At 44.2% G+C, this 27,810-nt stretch overlaps 1 protein-coding gene across 2 annotated transcripts in view; it reads left to right on the top strand.

The window, feature by feature from the left end:
• The window catches only part of CTNNA2 (catenin alpha 2), a 1,647,901-nt gene that overhangs the window by 1,584,576 nt on the left and 35,515 nt on the right, over positions 1 to 27,810 (top strand). The gene's annotated exons all lie outside the window — the stretch shown is intronic.

Raw genomic sequence — 27,810 nt, 5'->3', positions numbered from 1 at the left:
CCCAGACCTTAGACAGTGTGCCCCTCGTTTGTGTGGACCGGTGAGAACTTGGTTGCCTACTGGAGGAACTGCCCTCCCTGCCGCCACTGTCACATGCTGGAAACATCTCCATCATATTCTGCACCAATTGCCTGTGGCAAGCATTGATGCGATTGGCCCTCCCCTCTACCGGAATAAAAGACGAGATGTTGTTTTTATACCGGGGGTCAAGGATAGCAAAGATCCAGTACTGGTTGTCCTCCATGATTTTGACAATACGCTTGTCGGTTGTAAAGCACCCCAACATGAACTCAGCCATGTCTGCCACAGTGTTAGTTGGCATGACTCCTCTGGCCCCACCGGAAAGTTCAATCTCCATTTCCTCCTCATCCTCCATGTCTACCCATACCGCGCTGCAACAATGGGACGATTCGAAGTTGCCCGGAAGCCTCCTGTATCACCATCACATCATCGGACAACTCTTCTTCCTCCTCCTCCTCCTCCTCCTCCTCCTCCATTAAACGCAGTGAAGCGGACAGATGTGTGGACCTACTCTCCAGCTGTGACGGATCGGATGCTATCCCTAACTCCTCTGTGTGATCTGAGTTATCCCTGATGTCAATCAGGGATTCTCTCAGAACACACAAGAGCGGGATTGTAAGGCTCACCATCGCATCCTCAGAGCTCACCCTCCTTGTGGACTCCTCAAAGACCCGTAGGATGTCACAAAGGTCTCTCATCCATGGCCACTCATGGATGTGAAACTGAGGCAGCTGACTTTGTGGCACCCTAGGGTTTTGTAGCTGGTATTCCATCAAAGGTCTCTGCTGCTCAACCACTCTATTCAACATCTGAAACGTTGAGTTCCAGCGTGTGGGACGTCGCACAAAAGCCGGTGTTGTGGCACATGCAGGCGTTGCTGGAGAGATTTTAAGCTAGCAGCGGCTACTGTCGACTTGCGAAAGTGGGCGCACATGCGCCGCACTTTCACCAGTAGCTCTGGAACATTGGGTAGCTCTTTAGGAACGTTGCACCACTAGGTTGAAGACGTGGGCCAGGCATGGAACATGTTGGAGTCCGGCAAGCTCCAGAGCTGCTACCAGGTTCCGGCCGTTATCACAAACGACCATGCCTGGGCCCAGGTGCAGCGGCTCAAACCATATTGCCGTCTCATCGAGGAGGGCATCCCTCACCTCGGAGGCAGTGTGCTGTCTGTCCCCCAAGCTGATCAGCTTCAGCACAGCCTGCTGACGTCTACCAACGCCAGTGCTGCAACGTTTCCAACTCGTAGCTGGGGTCAATCTAACAGCGGAGGAGGAGGCGGTGGCGGAGGAGGAGGCGGTGGCGGAGGAGGAGGCGGTAGAGGAGGAGGAGGAGGGGGGTGTTCTTCTCGTGTCCCTGCCAGGAATGTTAGGCGGGGAGACGAGGTACACCGGGCCAGTTTGGGAAGCAGTCCCAGCCTCAACTACATTCACCCAGTGTGCCGTCAGTGAAATGTAGCGTCCCTGTCCGCATGCACTTGTCCACGCGTCGGTGGTCAAGTGGACCTTTGTGCAAAGCGCGGAACTAAGGGCCCGCCTGATGTTGAGTGACACGTGCTGGTGCAAGGCGGGGACGGCACACCGGGAGAAGTAGTGACGGCTAGGGACGGCATAGCGAGGTGCCGCAGTTGCCATCAGGTCCAGGAAGGCGGGAGTTTCAACAAGCCGGAACGCCAACATCTCCTGGGCCAGCAGTTTAGCGATGTTGGCGTTCAAGGCTTGCGCGTGTGGGTGGTTAGCAGTGTATTTCTGCCGCCGCTCCAATGTCTGAGAGATGGTGGGTTGTTGTAAAGAAACGCCTGATGGTGCCTTTGATGGTGCAGGAGAAGGAGATAAGACAGGACCAGGGGAGGATGAGGTAGAAGTCAACAAAGTGGCGGAGGCAGATGAAGTGGTGTCCTGGCTCGTCCTCTGGAGTGCATCGCCAGCACAGTCAGCAGTGGCAGTGGCAGAGGCAGAGGCAGAGGCAGTGGCAGTGGCGTGAACGGCAGGCGGCCTTTGTCCTGCCGTTGCTGCCTGCCACTGATTCCAGTGCTTGGATTCCAAATGACGGCGCATTGAAGTGGTGGACAGGTTGCTCTTCTCAGAGCCCCTAATCAATTTCGAGAGGCAAATTGTGCAGACAACACTATATCTGTCCTCGGCGCATTCCTTGAAAAAACTCCACACCTTCGAGAAACGTGCCCTCGAGGTGGGAGTTTTTCGGGGCTGGGTACGAACTGGAACATCTTGGGAGATTCCGGGTGTGGCCTGGCTTCGCCTAAGCTGCTGACCTCTGCCTCTGCCTCTAGCTACCCTTTTTGGTGCTGCACCTGCCTCAACATCCACACTACTTTCCCCGCTTGACATCCCCCCTGTCCAGGTCGGGTCAGTGTCCTCATCATCCACCACTTCCTCTTCCAACTCCTGTCTCATCTCCTCCTCCCGCACAATGCGCCAGTCAACTGGATGCCCTGACGGCAACTGCGTCACATCATCGTCGATGAGGGTGGGTTGCTGGTCATCCACCACCAAATCGAACGGAGATGGAGGAGACTCTAGTGTTTGAGCATCTGGACACAGATGCTCCTCTGTTAGGTTCGTGGAATCGTGACGTGGAGAGGCAGGTTGAGGGACAATGAAAGGAGCGGAGAACAGCTCTGGGGAGCAGGGACAGTTTGGGTTATTGTTCTGTAAAGCTTCGGAATTTTGGGAGGAAGGAAGACAAGACTGTTGGGTAATAGGAGGAGAGGAGGCAGAGTCTGACTGGCTGCTGGACAATGTGCTGTAAGCGTTCTCTGACAGCCATTGCAAGACCTGTTCCTGGTTCTCGGGCCTACTAAGGTTTGTACCCTGCAGTTTAGTTAATGTGGCAAGCAACCCTGGCACTGTGGAGTGGCGCAATGCTTGCTGCCCCACAGGAGTAGGCACGGGACGCCCTGTGGCTTCACTGCTACCTTGCTCCCCAGAACCATTCCCCCGACCTCGCCCACGGCCTCGTCCACGTCCCTTTCCGGGAGCCTTGCGCATTTTGAATTCCTAGTTAGAAATTGGCACTGTATACCAGTAGTAAAAATTGTGGGTGCACGTAACCCCAATATATTCTTTGAATTCCCAGTCAGACACTGGCACTATATGGCAGTAGCAAGAAATGAGGGTATTTGTATTCCCAATATACTCTTTGAATTCCCAGTCAGACAATGGCACTGTATACCAGTAGTAAAAATTGTGGGTGCACGTAACCCCAATATATTCTTTGAATTACCAGTCAGACACTGGCACTATATGGCAGTAGCAAGAAATGAGGGTATTTGTATTCCCAATATATTCTTTGAATTCCCAGTCAGACAATGGCACTGTATACCAGTAGTAAAAATTGAGGGTGCACGTAACCCCAATATATTCTTTGAATTACCAGTCAGAAACTGGCACTATATGGCAGTAGCAAGAAATGAGGGTATTTATAACCCCAATATATTCTTTGAATTCCCAGTCAGACAATGGCACTGTATACCAGTAGTAAAAATTGTGGGTGCACGTAACCCCAATATATTCTTTGAATTCCCAGTCAGACACTGGCACTATATGGCAGTAGCAAGAAATGAGGGTATTTGTATTCCCAATATATTCTTTGAATTCCCAGTCAGACAATGGCACTGTATACCAGTAGTAAAAATTGTGGGTGCACGTAACCCCAATATATTCTTTGAATTCCCAGTCAGACACTGGCACTATATGGCAGTAGCAAGAAATGAGGGTATTTGTATTCCCAATATACTCTTTGAATTCCCAGTCAGACAATGGCACTGTATACCAGTAGTAAAAATTGTGGGTGCACGTAACCCCAATATATTCTTTGAATTACCAGTCAGAAACTGGCACTATATGGCAGTAGCAAGAAATGAGGGTATTTATAACCCCAATATATTCTTTGAATTCCCAGTCAGACAATGGCACTGTATACCAGTAGTAAAAATTGTGGGTGCACGTAACCCCAATATATTCTTTGAATTCCCAGTCAGACACTGGCACTATATGGCAGTAGCAAGAAATGAGGGTATTTGTATTCCCAATATATTCTTTGAATTCCCAGTCAGACAATGGCACTGTATACCAGTAGTAAAAATTGTGGGTGCACGTAACCCCAATATATTCTTTGAATTACCAGTCAGAAACTGGCACTATATGGCAGTAGCAAGAAATGAGGGTATTTATAACCCCAATATATTCTTTGAATTCCCAGTCAGACAATGGCACTGTATACCAGTAGTAAAAATTGTGGGTGCACGTAACCCCAATATATTCTTTGAATTACCAGTCAGAAACTGGCACTATATGGCAGTAGCAAGAAATGAGGGTATTTATAACCCCAATATATTCTTTGAATTCCCAGTCAGACAATGGCACTGTATACCAGTAGTAAAAATTGTGGGTGCACGTAACCCCAATATATTCTTTGAATTCCCAGTCAGAAACTGGCACTATATGGCAGTAGCAAGAAATGAGGGTATTTGTATTCCCAATATATTCTTTGAATTCCCAGTCAGACAATGGCACTGTATACCAGTAGTAAAAATTGTGGGTGCACGTAACCCCAATATATTCTTTGAATTACCAGTCAGAAACTGGCACTATATGGCAGTAGCAAGAAATGAGGGTATTTATAACCCCAATATATTCTTTGAATTCCCAGTCAGACAATGGCACTGTATACCAGTAGTAAAAATTGTGGGTGCACGTAACCCCAATATATTCTTTGAATTACCAGTCAGAAACTGGCACTATATGGCAGTAGCAAGAAATGAGGGTATTTGTATTCCCAATATACTCTTTGAATTCCCAGTCAGACAATGGCACTGTATACCAGTAGTAAAAATTGTGGGTGCACGTAACCCCAATATATTCTTTGAATTCCCAGTCAGAAACTGGCACTATATGGCAGTAGCAAGAAATGAGGGTATTTGTATTCCCAATATATTCTTTGAATTCCCAGTCAGACAATGGCACTGTATACCAGTAGTAAAAATTGTGGGTGCACGTAACCCCAATATATTCTTTGAATTACCAGTCAGAAACTGGCACTATATGGCAGTAGCAAGAAATGAGGGTATTTATAACCCCAATATATTCTTTGAATTCCCAGTCAGACAATGGCACTGTATACCAGTAGTAAAAATTGTGGGTGCACGTAACCCCAATATATTCTTTGAATTCCCAGTCAGAAACTGGCACTATATGGCAGTAGCAAGAAATGAGGGTATTTATAACCCCAATATATTCTTTGAATTCCCAGTCAGACAATGGCACTGTATACCAGTAGTAAAAATTGTGGGTGCACGTAACCCCAATATATTCTTTGAATTACCAGTCAGAAACTGGCACTATATGGCAGTAGCAAGAAATGAGGGTATTTGTATTCCCAATATACTCTTTGAATTCCCAGTCAGACAATGGCACTGTATACCAGTAGTAAAAATTGTGGGTGCACGTAACCCCAATATATTCTTTGAATTCCAAGTCAGAAACTGGCACTATATGGCAGTAGCAAGAAATGAGGGTATTTATAACCCCAATATATTCTTTGAATTCCCAGTCAGACAATGGCACTGTATACCAGTAGTAAAAATTGTGGGTGTATATAGCCCCAATTCTATTGCTAGGGGACTTGCAGGGTATTTCTGGGGTGAAGGTGGGGGGGCACACCGTTGGAACGGGTATCGGGGTATATATCGGGTATACGGGAATACACTGACAGTGTATTCCATTCAGGATCCTGGGAAAGCTGGGTTGCGGCGATTGAGCCCGTCAGTGCCACGTTACACTGACAAGCTTCTCCCTGGAATTTAGCTCTTACAAGAGCTGTTGGTTGTCTTCTCCTTCCTATCCTAGCCTGTCCCTGCCTACCCAGAATCTAAGCCCTAGCTAGCTGGACGGAAACCTCCGTCCTCGGTGAATTGCAAGCTCAGAATGACGCGAAGCTGGGCGTCGCTGTTCTTTTAAATTAGAGGTCACATGTTTTCGGCAGCCAATGGGTTTTGCCTACTTTTTTCAACGTCACCGGTGTCGTAGTTCCTGTCCCACCTACCCTGCGCTGTTATTGGAGCAAAAAAGGCGCCAGGGAAGGTGGGAGGGGAATCGAGTAATGGCGCACTTTACCACGCGGTGTTCGATTCGATTCGAACATGCCGAACAGCCTAATATCCGATCGAACATGAGTTCGATAGAACACTGTTCGCTCATCTCTATCAGCAACCTTTTATGGGCCAGTAATGAGCCTATGACCCACACCTGGGACTGAGGCCTACTCCAGAGCTGCATTGGACCACACATGTCAGGAATCTGGGCTGATATAGCGGGACTCCAGGACTCCCCATATAGAATGGGAGTTGAGTATTTGACTGAGGAGTAACTTCTCCAGTGGTTACTTACTCTGGCTTATAGATGGGCACCATTCCCATGATTTCCATTGCCTGAGAGGGAATACTCTTATTAAGTTAGGGAGCCAAAACTAAGTACCGTATTTTTCGGACTATAAGACGCACTGGACTATAAGACGCACGGTTTTAGAGGAGGAAAATAGGGAAAAAAATTTTTGAAGCAAAAACTGGTAAAATATTTAATATATGGGAGTTGTAGTTTTGCAACAGCTGCAAGGCCACATTGACAGGTGACCCTGCAGCTGTACGGGGATGCATAGAGTGTTTTTTTTTTTTGCGGGTCCAGAAGTACTTTTTAGTTATACCATTTTGGGGAATATCTATTGCTTAGATCACCTTTTATTGAAAAAAAAACCCGGTGGTTTATTATATATGATTTTCTACTTTTATATATATATTCTAGGGACAGGAGGTGATTTATAACTTTTATTTATTTCATATTTTTATTATATATTTTTAAAGCTTTTTTTTTTTTTTTTTTTTTTTTTTTTAAACTATTTTATTTCCCCCCCCTCCGGGGCTTGAACCTGCGGTCCTTGATTGCAAGTCCCATAGACGGCAATACAACTGTATTGCAGTCTATGGAACATTCTGTGTATTAGTATTACGGCTGGTCATAGACCCAGCCGCAATACTAATATATAGCAGTGACAGGCCTGGGAGCCTCATTAGGCTCCCGGCTGTCACCCGAACAGGTCGGCTCCTGCGATACCGCCACGCAGGAGCCGGCCTGCAACTTTACAGGTACGGGGCCAGTGGGGACCGGCCCCGGGGGAGAAGAGGCCGCTGATACAGACTGCAGACCCGGCATCCGCCTCTCTAGTACAGGGAAGGATAGACGCCGGGGCCTGAGACATCGCTGCCCTGCCCTGCATGAAGCCAGCGGCGGGGGGACGGAGGAGCGGAATAGCATCACTCCTCCTGCTGCTGCCTTCATGCAGGGCAGCGATGTCTCAGGCCCCGGCACCTGTAATGGCGTCTATCACTTGCCGGCTTCCGCCTCTCTATTACAGCGGATGCCAGGCACCACATTCGGCCTATAAGACGCACCCTTCTTCCCCCCCCCAAATTTTGGGGAAAAAAAGTGCGTCTTATAGTCCGAAAAATACGGTAGTCACTTAAACAAGACGTCATGTAGTTCCTAGGCAACCATTAGAACTTATGTCTTAAAGGGAACCTTTCAGGTCTACTTGAGACACTAAACCACCCACAATTCTTTATAGACCATGTGTTTAGTGCCCCAAATTGCTGTTTTAAACCCATCCATAACCACAATTAACAAAAATAGTCCTTTATACTTACAGAGAGATGAGTCCAAGTCTCATTGGACTCATCTTTGGTGCTGACAGCGATGGCGCATGCGCACTAATTCCTCAGTCTTCAGAGAAGTACTGCTCCGGCACGCAGAGTACAATGGCAGGGGGAGTATAAAGCATTTTGATTTTTATTGTGGGCATGGATGGCTTTATTACAGAGCAATTTAGAACACTAAGGGCCCCTTCACACGGCGTAAGCGCGCCGCTCATTTAGACATGTATACACGTGTCCGAGCGCTGCGCTTCAAAACCGAGCCCATTGATTTCAATGGGAAGCACGCGTATATATGCCAATACGTGTCTAAATGAGTGGCGCGCTTACGCCGTGTGAAGGGGCCCTACCCCTGGTCCATAAGGGCCTGGGGGTTGTTTAGTATCCCAAATCTCTCTGACAGATTCTCTATAAGACTTCATAAAGGGAATCACGCTCTGTTCCGCTCTCCTAGAGCTATATGTAACATGCAAAGTGGGATTTTCTATATTCGTATGGGACAAATGCTGGATATAGTAGTAGGTCACTGTATATACCAGAACAGTAAGGCAGATCATGAATTTATTGTAGGGTCCCTAATAGAGATGAGTGAGTAGTGTTCGATCGAGTAGGTGTTCGATCGAATACTACGGTATTCAAAATACTCGTACTCGATCAAGCACTACTAGCTGTTCGAAGTTTAAGGTTCGATGCAGAAACGGCGTTGATTGGCAGAATGCTATACATTCTGCCAATCAACGCTGGTTCTTCTCTTACCTTTCCGAAGTCTTCTTCGCACTGCGTCCCCGCGGCGTCTTCCAGGTGGAATTCACTCTGCCTAGGCATCCGGCCTAGGCAGAGCCGATTGCGCATGCACGGGCATGCCCTCTCATGCGCAGTCGGCTCTGCTCAGGTGTCGGGCCGGGCAGAGCCAACCGCGCATGCGCAGTCGGCTCTGCCTAGGCCCCGATGCCTAGGTAGAGTGAATTCCAGCCGGAAGACGCCACGGAGGCGCTGCGCCGGGAGAAGACTTCAAGGGGAATGTAGCCCGACCGTCACTCATGGACTTGGTAAGTATAATTGTATCGAATTTTGCCTACCCCTGAAACGAGCATTTCCCCCCATAGACTATAATGGGGTTCGAAATCTGTTCGAACAGCCGAACAGTGTGCGGCTCTTCGAGTCGGATTTCGAACCTCGGACATTTTAGTGTTCGCTCATCTCTAGTCCCTAATCAAACCTGAAGAAACATGGCCGCTGCCCAGTGCCCTCAGCTTAACAGCATATTGATTTATTCTGGCAGTGATCAGATTTGTCATCTGTATCTAACTGTGGATGACACAGATAAAGTGTTGGCAGAGAGGATCTCGGGGAGGGTAATATTTCACTCTTTTCTGAGCGCCGGCCTTGGCTTCTAAATGACCAGGCGTAAATAACACGGCTATTTATTTACTGTGACCTTCAGTAATGCAGGTCACTTAGACGCCACTTCAAGGAATGCCCGATTGTGCCATTAGCTACCGCTGTGTAATGGAAAACCTATCGCAGGAGGATTTTACCATCTCGTCTATAAATTAGGAGAGGATGAAACCTTAAATGGAAAGTCAGGCTAGGAACCAAATCGTCCGAATGCATATGAAATTTAAAAAAAAAAAAAATCAAATTTTGTAAATTTTTTTTTTTTTTTTAATTAAGGCCTTTTTTTTTTTTTTAAATGTGCAAGTTTTTGGTGCAGCTCTTTTGCAGACCTATGCATCACTATGGTAACAGACAACAAACAATCCTTCTGTAGTCTGACTCAGCAGTCCATCTTCCTTCCATCCATAGTCCGAACAACCTTGTGTAGTCTGACCCACCCAGCGCCAAACTAATTGATTCTGGTGATACATATTAAATGGTTATCCGTTAACAAAGATGGGACAAATGGACCATAGGAGTTAATACAGGAGGTTACCCCATTTCTGACCCTCAACTCTGGAGGACCATTCAGGCACGGTATGATTAGGTTATTTCAGGGAACATTGTAATTCTTCTTTTCACCTGCGGAGGTGCTGTAGGGAAATAAAACACTGCAAAATACCACCAAAAATTATGTTTATTGTGAGTAGACCCTAGTAACAACAACAAAAAAAAGTGGAGAATGCCTCAATAATGTTATTTTTCAGTGTAAACAGTAACACGATATGGCGCAAACTTTTTAGGCAGGTGAGAAAAAAATCTGTCAGTTCTTCTCGGTACTGGAGACAGTTTTTGAAGGAACTCGGCAGGGAGGTTGTTTCCGCCATCTTCTGTGGATGTAGGCTTGGTCCAATCCGTCTGTCCCTTCACGTCATCCCAGACATACTGGATGATGTTGAGATCAGGGCTCTTTTGAGGGGCCATATCATCACTTCCAGGACTCCTCCTCCAAGGGGCAATGGTCACACCAAATACCGATGAGGTAGAGATGACTATTTTCTTAATTCACTTCATTTAGATTTTTCACAAAAAAAAAAAAAAACTAGTAACACTTCTATATTTCAAAGCATTCTTACTGTTTAACATTTTTTCCCCACGCCTGCCTAAAACTTTTGCGCAGTGCTGCAGATCATAAATTACTGTAAAAGATCAGATAAAAGTGAAATTATTGATTGTAAAATCCAAGTCTTCCTCTTTTGCTAAGAAGCTGCCATGCTGTCAGTTTGTCAAGGAACAGCGGGAGATTTTGTTTCATTTTCTCTCTATAAAGGCAGTAAGTGCATTAACCGCCTGTGGTGTCAAGCTGTGTAGTAGCCCCCGGCCCCCAGCCCTGTACTCGCATCCACATACAGGAGACAGAGGAGCTTCCTCAAGCCTCACATAATTAATAGCAAAACTGGAAATACAAATTTGGGGTTTGCCATACCCACAATTCACTATTTAGGGTACATATTAAATTCATCATGTTATTTTTGGATCGGGGCAAAGACATCTTGGCAGTTCTTCCTGAGTAGTGTTGGGTGCCCTTTGCAAGATCCGTCTTGTGAATATTCACGAGGTTCACCGGGCAGTTTTGTTTTGGGCCAAACTTTTTCAGTCCAAACCGGAACTGGTATTATTATACCCTCCTCAGACCCCAAAGTATAATAAGCGGAGGCCCAAAAGCATAACAAGTATTCTTCTTCACCTCTCCGGGGCTCTGTTGTGGTGTTTAGTGCTGCTCCTCTTCGGGCTTCAGCGGTCATGACATTGGTGTGCCCCATAGGACCACCAAGGCCCAGTCAAAAGTCCCAGAGAGCCATGAGGGCCTAAAGAGGACAGGCAAGGTCATAGTTATAAGATACTTTACAATGAGAGTGATTTAAAGGGGTTGTTCAAGATAAGTGGGTTATTTTGCAAGGGAAGGGGCCTAGGTAGGTGAAAAAAAAAACTCACCTGTCCCCAATGCTCTGGTGTCTCCTACCACGGACCGATCTTGCTGCTCTGGGTCATGTTTTGGCACAAGTTCCCGCATCACATGATTGGTCTTTTCCATAGGCTGGACGTGGACGTGAAATGTTATGGTCAGGCTTGAAAAGGGATCTTGGTCAACACATCCAGTTAGAGGATGGGAGTAACCTTCCTCTGTCATGGTTTGGTCATGATAGTTGGGGTGGTCCCTACCAAACCTCTCGCACTCATAAAGGCTGATGAAATGTAGATAGAAATAGTGGGGTGTGGTGAAGTCTCCTGGATGATGTTGGTTGGGGTGCCATTGATGGTGGGATGTAGAATTGGGTACAACAATCTTACAATTATTTTGGAGCAGGTATATAGAGAAGTTCCTCCTATGGGTCAGCCAGTCCTGGTCCTTTATAATATAGTGCACTTTTTCTCAAAAATTCACAAATTACCTACATTACCCAGATGGCAAACTGCTGGTGCAATGAAAAATTTCAGGCCAGGCCACAAGCTCAATAAGACCTAGTTGTAGATATGAGACCCTGTGAATGTGAGTCTCCCCACTGTCATAGGGATGTCCCTTTCTATCGATCTGCTCCAGACCAGGTTTGGCCACCAGACAGCCTCATTAGTATATCGGGTGCAGAAACTACCATCACCGATTGCTCAGGAACGGTGAGGGCTAGAGAAAAAATTCCAACTGCACCGGAATCAGTGGAGCGGTCTTTATTGATGGCATTGGAGGTGTTATAGGGTCGCCTTTAAACACTAAATAACTTTTCCAGTAGTATTGTATTAGATTTAGGGTTGACCGATCGTGTTCGGAAAAAATCGGATTCTGATCGGCGATCGAGAAAAATTCACGATCGCGATCAGAATCCCGAACACAATCTTTTTAGGTGGGATCGAGATCGGTGATCATTTCCCACAATGCTTCTCTAGCTAGTCTCCCATTCATTTTTTTTTTTTTTTTGTGAGGAGAGAGAGAGAGAGAGAGAGAGAGAGAGAGAGAGAGAGAGAGAGAGAGCTCCCATTCATTCTAATGGGAGACTAGCTAACATCTCTAGTAGCTACTTACCTGCAGAGATGGCTGGTCCGGTGCCCGGTCTTCTCGTTCTCCCAGGTTAGGAGAGTCTGGGCGGGCTAGGAGAGTGTGGGCGGGTACTGGGAGGGGAGACGTCATGGCTCCCCGCCCTGTTCCCGCCCACACTCTCCTAAGCTACAAGCCCCGCCTTCCTAGCTCTTTAAACACTAACCTGGGAGGCGGGGGCAGCGAGGCAAAGAAGACCGAGAACACCGAGCACCAGAGCAGCCATCTCTGCAGGTAAGTGGACACCAGGGGGGATTAAAAAAAAAAAAATCCTCTGGCTACTTAGTGATTAAAAAAAATCACTACACAGCATGGATTCTAACAATTAAAGCGTTCAATTGTTAGATTCCATGCTGTATAGTGAATAGGATTGCTTTTAAAATCCGATCTCCGATTAGTAAAAAAATCCCATTGACTTGCATTGGTCGAGATCGGGTTTGTTTGAAAAATGATCGGAAATCGGATTTCAAAATCGATCATGAAAAGTCAAGATCGGCTCAACCCTAATTAGATTACATTGAAATGAGTTGTTTTTGTACGTTTTTTGACTCTCTCTATACTACATATATGTACTATATATAATTTTTCTATTTTCTTATGATTAGCTTTGCAGCCGCTACGGTCCTGATCTCGGTGTTACGGTCCTTTAAAGCCTTTACAATTAATGCATTACCAAATGTTCCGTCCCGGGTTTGATAATCCCATAAAGCCCTTTTTTTTTCCACTCGAGAAGAACACGTTTTCAGTTCCAATTACGGCAGCGGCGGTGGCAGCCAACAGGCTATTTGCATTGGCTTATTCCTTCCTGGTAACTTATCTAATAACAAATACAAGTGTAAAAATGATTAGATGAACAGCAGAAGTAATTATCAGCCGACAATTACTTAGAAATATGAGGGAAGTTACCTTTTTTGTTCCTTCTGTTCTACCTGAAGCTATTGCCATCAAAGGTTATTTAAGCAGCGAGGCACAATAGGCGAGCTTTAATGGACCATTAAAATATACTGTAAGTATTCTGCGCGGAACAGTCAATGACCTTATCAAAGGCCAAAAATCTAGTTTTAAAGTGACAAAGAAAGTGGAGAACAGAGGGGAAAAAAAAAGTAAGGAAACGGTAAGAGAGGTCCCTAATAGAAGGGAAGATTAAGGCAATTTGCGGCAAGTCTGATGAAAGGCATCAAAGAAGCGGCGGAGAAAAGATGGCTGACACATCAAGGTGATGCGCTCATTGATGATTTAAAGGACAGGAGAAGTGTAATTAGGCGGCGCGTGCTAATGAGTCGATTGAAGCCCGCTCATTTGCATAACACTTTCCAAGATATAGTTATTTTTGACTGAGGGACAAGAAAGTTGAGAAGATCTGCAGAGCTTGGTAATTTATAGGGTGTATAATGGTGAGACGGTGAGAATGGCGCCTTGTTAAGTATGTACGGATAGAGCAAAGTTTATCTTATAGGTAACGGCTGTCTCTATACCATATGGTTTCATTGTTAGATTAGTATTGAAAATACCGATATGCTTACAATTATCGTTCCTTGAATTTTGTTAAGGATTCCATTTTCTCATGCACAGGCTGCAATTCACAACGTCACCTCTAGGAGGCCACAAATCAACACTAGGGATGAGCAAACTGGTTTACATGTAAATCTTAGGGATGAGCAGGCCAGTTTGCCACCATTAAATTGTTATTATAGTCCTGGGTGTCTGCCCGGTAAAATTGTGGAAAAAAATCTAAACAGCTTAAGCTCACCGCCACGTCCACGTCTTCTTTCCCAATGTCTTTTGTTCTCTTGGGTGACCTCATCATTGGGTCACCACTGAGGTCTGTGATTGGGCTTCAGTCATCATGTGGGATGCCTGAACACCATGATGCTTTGAAACATGTGGGGAACCTCAAAAATTTTGGGGGGTAAAACTCTCACATTGTTTTGCCATCGCTAATTGACCTCTAATAGCCTAAGGGTAAGTTCACACAGGGTTTTGTGGTCAGGATTTTGAGGCCGTATATACCTCAAAATCCTGACTAAAAAGACGTCTCCCATTGAAATCAATGGGAGCGGCTCAGTTCTTTTTTCCGGGAGCCGTTTTGTTCCGGCTCCTGGAAAAAGAAGCAAGATGCTAATTCTTTCACGGCATCTTTCTGAAGACACTCCTGACTAGGCCCATTCATTTGGGCCTAATCTGGAGTGGAGTGCACTGCATCAGCATCTAGTCGCAGGTATCCGTATTTTGGACTGGAACCTGAGGCGGCCTCCGCCTCAGGTTCCGGTCCAAAAAACCCAGTGTGAACTTACCCTAATAGCATAGACCTCTCCCAACAGCATATCGACAATTCCCCCCCCCCCCCCCCCCCCCAAAGCTGGTGTCTATATGGGTCATGGGAAACATCAAACATCACAGAAGACCCCAAACTAAATTCAGAACTCAAAATTAACTATATTAATTTTGATCTTTGACACCTCAGTTAAGACCCAACACCAGACCCCTAAACTGATTCATACCCTGGTTCAGACCCCTAAATTAATTCCATCCCTCAAAAGACCCCTAGATTAGAACACAAGCAGACCTCAGATGTGGCAAAGGACATACATTTTTGTTATCATGTAATCTATATCCTAATGTATGATATTAGTGATAGTTGACTACTTACCGCTTTGTTCCATTGGCAGCACTAGTGTTAATACAGTCCTATGAAAAAGTTTGGGCACCCCTATTAATCTTAATCATTTTTTGTTCTAAATATTTTGGTGTTTGCAACAGCCATTTCAGTTTGATATATCTAATAACTGATGGACACAGTAATATTTCAGGATTGAAATGAGGTTTATTGTACTAACAGAAAATGTGCAATATGCATTAAACCAAAATTTGACCGGTGCAAAAGTATGGGCACCCTTATCATTTTATTGATTTGAATTCCCCTAACTACTTTTTACTGACTTACTGAAGCACAAAATTGGTTTTGTAACCTCAGTGAGCTTTGAACTTCATAGCCAGATGTATCCAATCATAAGAAAAGGTATTTAAGGTGGCCAATTGCAAGTTGTTCTCCTATTTGAATCTCCTCTGAAGAGTGGCATCATGGGCTACTCAAAACAACTCTCAAATGATCTGAAAACAAAGATTGTTCAACATAGTTGTTCAGGGGAAGGATACAAAAAGTTGTCTCAGAGATTTAACCTGTCAGTTTCCACTGTGAGGAACATAGTAAGGAAATGGAAGACCACAGGGACAGTTCTTGTTAAGCCCAGAAGTGGCAGGCCAAGAAAAATATCAGAAAGGCAGAGAAGAAGAATGGTGAGAACAGTCAAGGACAATCCACAGACCACCTCCAAAGAGCTGCAGCATCATCTTGCTGCAGATGGTGTCACTGTGCATCGGTCAACTATACAGCGCACTTTGCACAAATAGAAGCTGTATGGGAGAGTGATGAGAAAGAAGCCGTTTCTGCACGTACGCCACAAATAGAGTTGCCTGAGGTATGAAAAAGCACATTTGGACAAGGCAGCTTCATTTTGGAAACAAAAAATTGAGTTGTTTGGTTATAAAAAAAGGCGTTATGCATGGCGTCCAAAAAGAAACAGCATTCCAAGAAAAACACATGCTACCCACTGTAAAATTTGGTGGAGGTTCCATCATGCTTTGGGGCTGTGTGGCCAATGCCGGCATCGGGAATCTTGTTAAAGTTGAGGGTCGCATGGATTCCACTCAGTATCAGCAAATTCTTGAGAATAATGTTCAAGAATCAGTGACGAAGTTGAAGTTACGCCGGGGATGGATATTTCAGCAAAACAATGATCCAAAACACCGCTCCAAATCCTCAGGCATTCATGCAGAGGAACAATTACAATGTTCTGGAATGGCCATCCCAGTCCCCAGACCTGAATATCATTGAACATCTGTGGGATGATTTGAAGCGGGCTGTCCATGCTCGGCGACCATCTAACTTAACTGAACTTGAATTGTTTGTCCAAAATACCTTCATCCAGGATCCAGGAACTGATTAAAAGCTACAGGAAGCGACTAGAGGCTGTTATCTTTGCAAAAGGAGGATCTACTAAATATTAATGTCACTTTTCTGTTGAGGTGCCCATACTTTTGCACCGGTCAAATTTTGGTTTAATGCATATTGCACATTTTCTGTTAGTACAATAAACCTCATTTCAATCCTGAAATATTACTGTGTCCATCAGTTATTAGATATATCAAACTGAAATGGCTGCTGCAAACACCAAAATATTTAGAACTAAAAATGATTAAGATTAATAGGGGTGCCCAAACTTTTTCATAGGACTGTATGTGCTGCGGCCGGGCTTGCTCCTCACATTCATTATACTTTGCCTCTGTCACTTTTTTTATGGGACTGTTTCAGCCTTTCCATCAATAGGTTGTCACACGGATCGATCCGGCCATTGATGATTATGAACCATGACTTTATTCTAATGTATCCTAATTACACAACACAAAAACATGTCACGGAATTGTTCTATCATCAAGGGCAGCCCCGCCTGGAAGACGGCCTTGTAATCTTGTCTTTATGGGTTCAGATGCTCAGACGCTTAGCCTTTTGTCAACGGCTAGTTGACAGATTGTCATTTTTGTCAATGATAGTGTACGACCTTGTATGTTTGGTGTCTTTCAAAACTCTACTGGTGGCTTCGATGACTGTGCAAAAGCGACGATACGTTATTCTATAGGCGGAGGATTCTACGATACAACATAATACATTTATATAAAGAGGTTGTCTAGGATGACAATGGGAAGTATTTAAAAAATCTGATATTTAGATGGCTGGTCATACAAAAAAAAGCCATTACCTCTGTGGACACCCCCCATAAATGTGCACAGGTGACATAGACAAACAGTGCATACGTCCTCAATGGGAAAGTGGAGACAATTTGTTGCAACGGTCCCTTCTGGGTGAATTTATTATTATTATTATTATTATTATTATTATTATTATTATTATGATCAATTAATATTATTATTATTATTATTATCAATTATTATTATTATTATTATTATTTATTATTATTATTTTATCAATTATTTTTTTCAAAAAATGTTGCAAAATTTTGACACATGGTGGGCACCATCTTAAAGAGGTTTTTATACTGATGACTTGTTTATATGATCGATCATCAGTATCTGATCGTTTAGTGGTCCTACACCTGGACCCTGCGCAGATCAGCTGTTTTGAAACCAGAAGCTACTTCTGTCTACTCCTATGAACTGAATCCCAGCCTTGTCCGCAGACAATAAATTTCAGTGCCAAGAGACTGTTGGATCAGCTGATCAGTCAGGTCCTGGGTCAGACCCCTCATGGATCAGATACTGATGGCCTATCCTGTACAGATAAAATGGAAGTGGTTGCTGATATCACCTTACCGTTTGTGGCATATTAGTACATGGGAGGGGGTGAACACTTGAGGCTGGGTGACACCCATGGTGGCCCTCTGCAAAGCTGTCATTTTGGATTCAACTTTATTTTTTTCAATGGGAAGGGGTCATGTGACACATCAAACACATAGAGAATTGCACAAGAAAAACAAGGATCATTTTTAAGGTAGCTTTATTCATTATCGAGTTATTGACATGGGTTTGACATGGAGCAACGACAGTAAGCCACTAACGCATATGCTCAAAATCCTGTCCATTGTGTGGAATTGTCAACACGTCAATGGCTCCAGAGATAGAAGTTCAAGGGAGTGAGATCCAGAGACCTTGGGTGTATCCATATCTGGATCTAGCTATACTTATGGCCCACCTTAGTGTATCTATACTTATAGCCCATCTGGGTGTATCAATACTTATGGCCCATCTGGGTGTATCCATACTTATGGCCCACCTGAGTGTATCCATACTTATGGCCCATCGGGGTGTATTCATACTTATTGCCCACCTGAGTGTATCAATACTTACGGCCCACCTGGGTGTATCCATACTTATGGCCCACCTCAGTGTATCCATACTTATGGCCCACCTGAGTGTATCAATACTTATGGCCCACCTGGGTGTATCCATACTTATGGCCCACCTGGGTGTATCCATACTTATGGCCCACCTGGGTGTATCCATACTTATGGCCCACCTGGGTGTATCCATACTTATGGCCCACCTGGGTGTATCCATACTTATGGCCCACCTGGGTGTATCCATACTTATGGCCCACCTCAGTGTATCCATACTTATTGGCCCACCTGAGTGTATCCCTACTTATGGCCCACCTGAGTGTATCCATACTTATAGCCCACCTCAGTGTATCCATATGTATGGCCCACCTCAGTGTATCCATACTTATTGCCCACCTCAGTGTATCCATACTTATGGCCCACCTGGGTGTATCCATACTTATGGCCCACCTCAGTGTATCCATACTTATTGGCCCACCTCAGTGTATCCATACTTATGGCCCACCTCAGTGTATCCATACTTATGGCCCACCTGAGTGTATCCATACTTATGGCCCACCTGAGTGTATCCATACTTATGGCCCACCTGAGTGTATCCATACTTATGGCCCACCATGTAGATAGTTAATAAGTATTAAAAAAAAAAAAAAAAAAAAACACTGTTAGGGTTGGTAATCCCCTTTAAGATTGTGCTCAATGCGTAAGCTTGAATTTTGGGTCTTGGACCCCCACAGATCAAATATTGATGGCTTATCCTGTGGATAGGTCATTAGCATAGAAAGCAGTGTTCAGGCTGGAAAACCCCTTTAAGTCACGCCCCTTTAGCACAAAGATACTCCCCTTTCCATTAATCCATGTCTCTTGGTCAGATGAAGCACAACAAGGAGCTAAACAATAATGTGGTACAGTCATGTATGCCAGGGTCGTTCTAGAATCCTAGTGCATTTTAGACAACAATTTACAAGGAGACACAGACTCCCCTTTTAGGGTACATAGACAGCATAGAAGGTACCCCCTTCCCCATTCAAGGCCCCACCCCATCAGGCCAGAAAGGATATGGCTGGATTCACCCGTCTATGCATAATATTGTCACTCATTGATAACCTGGTCTGATGGCAATCTGCACGTCATGACTTCTGCTTCAGGTTGAAGCTCCACATTGCAGAAAAGCTGCTTTTTTGTTGCAGATTTTGCTGCGGTTTTTTGAGCCAAAGCCAGAAGTGGTTTGAGAAGAAGGAAGTATAAGAATGTCCAAGCCCCAACATAACCAATGAATATCAGTAGGATGGAGGAACTTGTTGGTTACCCGTAGGGCTCGAGCAGTGAGTAGTCTGTATGTTTCTCAGTACCCACCTGTCTCAGGACTGCCTTCTCCTTCTGTGTGCCAGTTTTGCTATGAGGTAGGGTGCATTGGCACCAGGAGCAAAGAGTGACACTAGGTTCCCACTAGCACTTGCTGTCTGTTGTTCTGTCCATCAGGGGAACCGCACGACGGAATGGTGGACTGCTAAATTAGCAGTTACACCGGAGGCCGTCTCAGGTTCCCATTCAAAAACCGGGTAGCCACGACTGAAAGCCACTGCACTGCATCGGCATCCAACCGCGCACTCCACTCCGGATTAGGATTGGGCCTAGTCCAGAGGAGGGACTGTCTTCAGGCCGAATCGCGAGGCCTGAAGAATGAGCATCTCACTTTGTTTTTCCGGGAGCTGGAAGAAACGGCTCCTGGAAAAAAAGACCTGAGCGTCTCCCATTGATTTCAATGGGAGCCATTTTTTTGGTCAGGGAGCTTCAAAAGGAACAGGAAATATGAAGGAAATTGCCCGTCTCCTTTTTGAGAATCCACTTCTGACTTTGGCTTAAAATACTGCAGCAAAACGTGAACAAAAACTACAACTTTTCCAGAACGTGCTGTCTCCGTCTTATTGTTCGTTTCTTACACCCAAAGGTCTTCTATCCTGGGAAAAAAGCAAAAAAAATTAAAAAATCTCCTGATATTGAATATGCCATACAAAATTTTCTAATCTAAAAATTGTCTAATTTAAAGATAGAATTTTTTGGATTTCGACTGCAACCCTACACGTGTAGAAGCGCTACTGGTGAAAAGACTGAAATTGTTGGGTCAGATAAGTCCATTTGCAATCTATTGGCTCGTCGTGGCCCGACCACATGTCAGGTTTGTAATGAATACTTCACACTTTCCATGACTCCCCTTCTATAGCATCATATTGTGGAGTGTAATAGGCCAATGGGCGATAACTTTGCAGGCAATCTGCAGTATAGCCTCCCTCCTCTTGGCTTGTTTCGGAGCCTGCCAGGTGGTAGATGGACTTTTCATGCTGTGCAAATTGGCAGCCAAGAGATATTTGGAATCGTCTGAGCTGGATTCGAGCCTTAGCCGATCTATAGGGCAGGAAATATTTAAAGTCACGGTTATTTGGACTGCGCAGGTTCTTGAAGAGCAACTCCTGGTATCTGCTAGTCTCTTTACAGTCCTTTAACTATTCATGGTCTGGATGGACAGGATTATTCGAAGGATGCAGCATGTTTTGTTTGCTAGCGTGCCATTGCAAAATTTTTGATCCTTGTGTAAATTAGGAGAGAACATTTTTTGAGTTTTGCAAGAAAAACAAAAGTTCCTTACCCGTTACCAGGTTTATTTCCATATTCTTTATAGATATTGGATATACTGTCACATTGCTATATAGGTTTTTCTGCAATTCCAAAAATGTGCACTTAGAGGAAACCTGTTGGGTGATTTTTTGGGAAACTATGCTAGAGATGGATGAACCTCCAAAGACTCGTTTCAGTTTGGGTTTGGGTGGCTTGGGTCCATGAATTACTTTGGGTTAAACATGTTCGGATAGAACCAGAAGTGAAATGATTATACTGTGCAGGGGAGTTTTTTACACCACCGCTGGGACCTAAAGAGACCTCAGGGTATAGTACTTTTCCAAAGGATTAAGCACCATAGACAGCAACCCTTGGTAGTTCCCATGGTGGACAGGTTGCCATCTCATTAGGAATGGTTTTTGTTCTGTTTGTTGTGTTTTATTGCTATTTTTCTGGATGTGCTGTGGGCTTTACATAGCACAACCTGTAATCTGCTGATTTGTGTTTCCTTGGCAGGTACCCCAAGTAAGGGGCAGTATCAGTGGCGTAACTAGGAATGGCGGGGACATGCCCCCCCCCCCATCACTGACACCGAAGACCTTGACTGACCGATCACCCCCCTCCCCCCACGCCGCATTCCTGTGCGCTATATTATGTCCCTCAGTGGCTAATACACAGATAGCAGGACACTGACCTCCCCCTCCTCCTGATACACAGATAGCAGGACACTGTCCTCTCCTCCTAATACACAGATATCAGGACACTGTCCTCTCCCCTCCTCCACACCACACATACATACACACTCACACACAGAAACACACACACTCTCCATTCAGCATCTCACATGCCCCTCCCCCACAGTACCTAGCACCACATCTCTCCTTCTCTTCATCTCTTGCAGGACTGCACGGGCTATAAAGACATGCCCACCTAGTCATGTGATGGCTGACGTCACACAAAGTCCTTCATCTACAGGTCCTACAAGCTTTCCCCGCTCTTATCGCAGTTACAACAGTTTGTCTGTGATAAGAGTGGGGGTAGCAGCAGTAGCAGCTGTCGCCGGGCCCCTAATGTCCCGGGCCCTGTGGCAGCTGCCTCTGCTGCTGTGGTGGTAGTTATGCCACTGGTTGCACTGAGGAGTTATGCCAAGGATTTCTTGAGAGACATCCTAGTGTACAAACTTGTGCTGGACATGGCGTGACATTTGGTAACATGGGGGCAAAGATGCACTTTATAAAGAGGACCCTTTTTTCGGTGCCTTTTTATGGTCTTTGTGTGTGGAGTCCATTGTGTTTTTAGTTATTTATTTTAATGTAGATTGTGAGCCCCAATCAGTATCCTATCAGTCTGTCTTCGTAGAATGGGAGGAAATCCACGTAAACACAAGGAGAACATACAAACTCCTTGCAGATGTTGTTCCTGCAAGGCTGCAGTGCTAACCACTGACCCACCATGTTGCCCTAAGTCCATTGTGGTTGTTCAGTTCCCTTGTCCTTGGTAAGCAGCCATGTTGACTACCCTGTGGCACAGAATTCCAATTGTTTTTGTTATGTTCTGCAATAACATATTATGATGCAGCAAGTTACCAGTGTCAAGCTAACTCTTGGGACACAGCTCTCCCTACCACATATCTTGGCACAATATTTTACTTCTGCCAAGTGAAAGATGTAATATCTTGAAGAATACTCCTAATATATCTCAACTACATAGAACAAGCAGGCTGACATTTTTGATATTTTTTCCATCTCTGACCCTATAGTAACCTGCCAGCATGGAGACAATTACCTACCTCTTCCTCTATTTCCGTCCACACAGTAACATTATCATAAGGCTCCTAGTGATTCATTTTCGCTAAACCTACAAGATACCAAATAAGCTGCTCTGACAGCAGGAGTCACTTTGCTGTAAGGATCTGGTAACCATAGAATATTTTCCTTTGCAATTGTATGTTTTCTAATATTCCCATTTCCAAGGCTCTCCCTCAAAATGATAAAAATAAGGTATTTAGGCTATTCTGAAATGGGAGGAGGTTGTACATATTTTCATTTAAAGGGGTGTTTTTGGAAATTTTTGAAAAATCCCAGGTAAAACCAGAGGCAGGACAATCACATGTCCCATATTTGAGGACTGAAATGTTGGTTAGTATGGGAATGCGGGCCATATAATATAATACCCAGAGGGTGCCATCTAATCGATTTAGGGTGTTTTCTAAGTAGTCTTCCCAACCCCACCATACACACTATAAAATGGACCATTATCATGGCTAGAAACCTTTGCTCAGTCAAGGTGTGGCAAGTGAAGTGGACTTCTAAACACACAGACTGTTGTGGATAGGCTGGGGAAGGATTTCAGGTGTGGACTTTGAACCTATCTATAAAACATAGTGTAGAACACTATCAGGACTCCTAGGAACCTATCTATAAAACATAGTGTAGGACACTGTCAGGGCTCCTAGGAACCTATCTATAAAACATAGTGTAGAACACTGTCAGGACTCCTAGGAACCAATCTATAAAACATAGTGTATAACACTGTCAGGACTCCTAGGAACCTATCTATAAAACATAGTGTAGGACACTGTCAGGACTCCTAGGAACCTATCTATAAAACATAGTGTATAACACTTTCAGGACTCCTAGGAACCTATCTATAAAACATAGTGTATAACACTGTCAGGACTCCTAGGAACCTATCTATAAAACATAGTGTAGGACACTGTCAGGGCTCCTAGGAACCTATCTATAAAACATAGTGTAGAACACTGTCAGGACTCCTAGGAACCGATCTATAAAACATAGTGTAGAACACTGTCAGGACTCCTAGGAACCTATCTATAAAACATAGTGTAGAACACTGTCAGGACTCCTAGGAACCTATCTATAAAACATAGTGTATAACACTGTCAGGACTCCTAGGAACCTATCTATAAAACATAGTGTAGGACACTGTCAGGGCTCCTAGGAACCTATCTATAAAACATAGTGTAGAACAATGTCAGGGCTCCTAGGAACCTATCTATAAAACATAGTGTATAACACTGTCAGGGCTCCTAGGAACCTATCTATAAAACATAGTGTATAACACTGTCAGGACTCCTAGGAACCTATCTATAAAACATAGTGTAGAACACTGTCAGGACTCCTAGGAACCTATCTATAAAACATAGTGTAGAACACTGTCAGGACTCCTAGGAACCTATCTATAAAACATAGTGTAGGACACTGTCAGGGCTCCTAGGAACCTATCTATAAAACATAGTGTAGAACAATGTCAGGGCTCCTAGGAACCTATCTATAAAACATAGTGTATAACACTGTCAGGGCTCCTAGGAACCTATCTATAAAACATAGTGTAGAACAATGTCAGGGCTCCTAGGAACTTATCTATAAAACATAGTGTAGAGCACTGTCAGGGCTCCTAGGAACCTATCTATAAAACATAGTGTAGAACACTGTCAGGGCTCCTAGGAACCTATATATAAAACATAGTGTATAACACTGTCAGGGCTCCTAGGAACCTATCTATAATACATAGTGTATGAAACTGTCAGGGCTCCTAGGAACCTATCTATAATACATAGTGTATAACACTGTCAGGGCTCCTAGGAACCTATCTATAATACATAGTGTATGACACTGTCAGGGCTCCTAGGAAAATATCTATAAAACATAGTGTATGACACTGTCAGGGCTCCTAGGAACCTATCTATAATACATAGTGTAGAACACTGTCAGGACTCCTAGGAACCTATATATAAAACATAGTGTATAACACTGTCAGGGCTCCTAGGAACCTATCTATAATACATAGTGTATAACACTGTCAGGGCTCCTAGGAACCTATCTATAAAACACAGTGTATGACACTGTCAGGGCTCCTAGGAACCTATCTATAAAACATAGTGTAGAACAATGTCAGGGCTCCTAGGAACTTATCTATAAAACATAGTGTAGAGCACTGTCAGGGCTCCTAGGAACCTATCTATAAAACATAGTGTAGAACACTGTCAGGGCTCCTAGGAACCTATATATAAAACATAGTGTATAACACTGTCAGGGCTCCTAGGAACCTATCTATAATACATAGTGTATGAAACTGTCAGGGCTCCTAGGAACCTATCTATAATACATAGTGTATAACACTGTCAGGGCTCCTAGGAACCTATCTATAATACATAGTGTATGACACTGTCAGGGCTCCTAGGAAAATATCTATAATACATAGTGTATGACACTGTCAGGGCTCCTAGGAACCTATCTATAATACATAGTGTAGAACACTGTCAGGACTCCTAGGAACATCATGATACTCGGTGTGCCCTTGTGACTGCTGGTGCCCCAATCACAGGCCTCAGTAGTGACCCCAGGCACATGACATCACCAGTAGAGAGCCAGACGCCACGAGGAGGCCCAAAATAAGTAAGGGAAGATAAGTATAATTTTTTTTTTTTTAGTTTACCCAAGACAAAGTTCCATTTGGTCAGTCTTGTAAAAATAACAATTGATACAAATCAGTTTGGCCATCTGTAGTCAGTGTCAGGAAGTCCATAGAGGGGCAAGCACTATATGGCGCATCATGTAGGTAACCTGCTGACTGAGTCTGGTGAAACAAGTAGTATTGCGGTGGGTACAGAAGGCCAACATTACATATAATGTCTAGTACAGCATATTAAAGAACACTTGTCAGTTGTCGCCAGTTTACAAAACTGGCATAATCGGGCCTTCAATGTTTACCCAAAACTAACAGGGTTTACACAAACTTTACCAAAGTACGTCCCTTGGCCTGCTAGGTAGGCATATAATCTTACGGGGGGTTTGCACCACCAGCAGTTTATACCTCTGGGGGCATTTTCTAATATAGACAGGCTAGGGTCATTTTTATGGAGACTTCATTTTCCAGGCACATGGAGGAGTCGGCACCACTAATTCCGGGGATGCCGCATTTATATTCATGTGAGAAAGTCAGAATTTGTTAAATAAAATGTATTCTGTCTGGGGAACCCGCCGGTTTGCTTACTTATAATTGAAAAAATGCAAATGAGGACAATTAATCAGTGGACTGGCCAACTATGAAACACGGCCTACCTGGATGAATTATACATGGGCTGGGGACGGGGGCGAGCGAATATTCATGTCCATTGAGGAAATCCACAAAGAGAAAATCCTTCTGTGTTGTTACAAAATGGACTGCGGCAGAAACAGGAGCCGGGCAGATTTCTGGCTTTTCTCATTTTTTTTTATTTGTGTTCATTAATGATTTTATGTTGTTTTATATAATAATTCTAGTCCGGTTATGTTACGTAAGGTAGAGTGCAGAAGGGATATAACGTCTATATACCATGCTAGATGAATTATTACTACTATTAGGACTCCGGCCATTAAATCTGCAAGTTAAAGACTTTCCCAAATTAGTATGTAAAGTGGTTTACTGGAGCTGTAATAATGATGACAATGTGTAGTGACTATGAAGGGTAAAACAGCTCTATCCCATGTGAGTAACTAGCGAGCGCAGCTCTGGAGTATAATACAGGATGTGACTCAGGATCAGTACAGGATAAGTAATGTAATGTATGTACACAGTGACTGCACCAGCAGAATAGTGAGCGCAGCTCTGGAGTATAATACAGGATAAGTAATGTAATGTAAATACACAGTGACTGCACCAGCAGAATAGTGAGTGCAGCTCTGGAGTATAATACAGGATAAGTAATGTAATGTATGTACACAGTGACTGTACCAGCAGAATAGTGAGCGCAGCTCTGGAGTATAATACAGGATGTAATTCAGGATCAGTACAGGATAAGTAATGTAATGTATGTACACAGTGACTGTACCAGCAGAATAGTGAGTGCAGCTCTGGAGTATAATACAGGATAAGTAATGTAATGTATGTACACAGTGACTGCACCAGCAGAATAGTGAGCGCAGCTCTGGAGTATAATACAGGATGTAACTCAGGGTCAGTGCAGGATAAGTAATGTAATGTATGTACACAGTGACTGCACCAGCAGAATAGTTTTACCACCCATCAGTAGAAGAGCTATTAGTCCAGGCTGATATTGTAGTGGAGATAAGTACAGAGCAATGACTTCTGCTGCTCTTCTCACTCTCTGATCCAACATCAAAAACCACACTAAGCTGCTTTGTCCATGTCATTACTGTAAGACCACTATGTAGCCACATGGAGTTATTATTGCGCTCCATGTGCCGCCATATCTGGAGCAGCGTACCTACATGATACCATCCATATTGGAACACACCACAGTTTTCTTGAAGCTCTCGATGAAGCAGTGAGATAAACTATATCAATGTCCTTACATATAAATCTATAGGAATACAGACGGAAAGTCTGACTGATAACTTGCTGCACCGTGATATCTTATACAGGAGACAACAAAAGTCAAGGCCCCACGTTGCGGAAATGCAGCGTTTTTTGTTGCAGTTTTTGCTTTATTTTTGAGTCAAAGCAATGAGTGGATAAAACTCTTTTTAACTTTGGCACCTTTGTACCACAGGTCTGCGCAATGTACAGATGTAGCAAAGTTTAACTTGAAGCACACAAATTGATAATACTGCCATATGGATGAGGTCGTAAAGGTTCGGACCCTTCGTGCAGTATCATTGTGATGGGAATAGTGGATTCTATGGCTTGTGTAGTCTGCGGGGGTGGCGATTTCTTACTTGAGTGCAGTTTCTGCACATATGCTGCCATATAAATTGCTGCGCAGTCTTCCTGCACTGGCGGCGTTGCGGTGTAATTGTTTATCTCTTGGTGGATCCCTTGTTATCTGACCAGCAGATCTCCCCGCAGCTCATGCCATGTCAGATTGTGATGCAAGCCTTGCAAGGGTGGCAGTCTTAATGATTTCTCCTGCAGTGCAGTACACAGCTCGCTCAGGAGCAGACAGGAGGATGGAGCCCTGTGCATTCAGCTGTATCTGGGCAGGACATCTCACATGCCGGACTGACCAAACCCTGCTAAGAAGCAGAGAATAAATCACAACGTATTAGACGAGTGAAGGGAACATCAAGACACTTCAGATGTTTGTGCCCTGAATAGCAATGTGCGCGGCT

Source organism: Leptodactylus fuscus, chromosome 1 (genome assembly GCF_031893055.1).
Source record: "Leptodactylus fuscus isolate aLepFus1 chromosome 1, aLepFus1.hap2, whole genome shotgun sequence".
NCBI lineage: Eukaryota > Metazoa > Chordata > Amphibia > Anura > Leptodactylidae > Leptodactylus > Leptodactylus fuscus.
Note: the sequence above shows the minus strand (reverse complement) of the source record. Positions and strands in the feature narration are given on the sequence as shown.